Source organism: Sinocyclocheilus grahami, unplaced genomic scaffold (genome assembly GCF_001515645.1).
Source record: "Sinocyclocheilus grahami isolate Dianchi unplaced genomic scaffold, SAMN03320097.WGS_v1.1 scaffold21.1, whole genome shotgun sequence".
In the NCBI taxonomy this organism is placed as follows: Eukaryota; Metazoa; Chordata; class Actinopteri; order Cypriniformes; family Cyprinidae; genus Sinocyclocheilus; species Sinocyclocheilus grahami.
Window position 1 is genome coordinate 3,380,152 of NW_015505200.1, and position 1,812 is coordinate 3,381,963.

A 1,812-nucleotide genomic window follows, 5' to 3' on the forward strand; every position below is an offset into this window, starting at 1 on the left:
AATCTCTGAGTGTATATATGTATATATATATATATATATATATATATATATATATATATATATGTATGTACATACAGATCTGTATTACGAGGTTTAAAAACAGTTCAAATGGATGGATTGTGTAATCTGTTACCTTATTCATTTGAGGAGCAGTGTTATTTGGGGGTGTTGGCGCTAGCAGTGTTACATAAGCTGAGTGACAATATCTTATGATAAATATTATAACTGCTTCACTGAGGCCACCTCATGAAATAACGGGCTAAAAGGCTTTATCTGGTCAGTCAATGACTCATGCATAGAGCTTGGTGTTGTGTTCTCTTGGCTCAGAGTGCTGAGTTATACTGTGTATATATCAATAGAAGACCAAAAAGAATGAAAACTTTGTGAAAATATTAACAAAAATGAAAGAACGAGTGCACATTTGAATAGCACAAATATGAATATTTTATATACAGGTATATGACAATTTTATCATATATTTATTTATATTTCTGTTTGAGAATGTACATAAATATGAGTAATACTGGACAAAATGCATTGTTATATCCACTCATCCTTTGATATTTAAAACTATTATTTTTAATCTCCATTTTTTGTGGTTTGCATTTTATGTATTTGGTATTGTTTTATTTTGTTTGTTTGCGTAGTTTTTTTTCTATCAAGAGCTATATAAACAAACTGTAATTTTGTCAATCCAAGTGTTTTGACAACTTCTTGTTAGTCTTAGAGATTATAAATGTTTGTCTTAAATAAGCCTCTTAATCTTGCCCTTGGCCTTATTTAAGTAATTCCTCCTCTTTGCTGCCAAATTCATAATAGTAACTCTCTTCACTTGGATTTCTTGCTTAGCATGATCACAAGAAGTCAATTTAGCATTTCTAATGCTAAAACAGCTTTTAGAAAACAGTTCAGGTCGTGGCTTCAATGCACAGCACATATACTTGCACATCATAATACAGTACAGCCTATAGTACTTTATTGCTTAATTGTTTTTTAAGAAGGAAATATTATTCTAAATCAAGCCAAGTATTTCAGGTCATGACGCTCCACATCCATCTTCAGTGTTTGTGTTTGTTCGCATATGCTATACATTTTCTTAAAACTTGCAAACACTCGACTGGTTCACATTATCTCCTGCCAGTGGATGATGAAGAGGCAGAAAACGGAGAGGATATTAACAAAATAATTTTTCAGGAGCTTCTGGACGCTGCTGCCTCTGTCAGGACTCATTAGCTGACCAATCTGACTCCCCTCTGGAGTTTACCGTGGTACAATATTCTGAACGGCAGTCCCTTACCCTAAATAAACTTTTATGCTCCCGTTAATGAAAAAAAAGGGAGGAGCGGGGAAATCCTGTACCTTCAAATGAGGCTTCAGAATGCGACGTCTTTCATCATACTCTTCCCCTCTGGCTTCGGCCACCCATATCATACTGCCAAAGAATGAAGGATTATAGTCCTTAAGGTCTGATGTAAAATAAACAGCAGGAAAAGGCCAAACAGAATAGAAATCATGTGTGCTTGTTTGTTTTCTTTGTCCGGCAGCTATTGCCTGCTACAGCATGTTATGTAATTCGTATATCTTTGTTTCTTTATATATTATATATTTTCATGTGTATCTTGTCATAAGTCCTTGAACAGATCTGGATCATTCTTCACTTTATGCATTGCTAAAAAAATCTAGACTGAATTTGTATTTAAGATGCATAATCTGGAGTTGCTACTAGGGTCAATCAACTATATATATATATTGTAACGTTTATTATTATTTATTAGCTCTAAAAAGGGGAATATTTATGACGAATCATAAATG

At 33.4% G+C, this 1,812-nt stretch overlaps 1 protein-coding gene across 1 annotated transcript in view; it reads left to right on the forward strand.

Annotated features, from left to right (window-relative positions):
- Positions 1 to 1,812, forward strand: part of LOC107558325 (astrotactin-1-like) — a 191,598-nt gene that overhangs the window by 158,777 nt on the left and 31,009 nt on the right. The gene's annotated exons all lie outside the window — the stretch shown is intronic.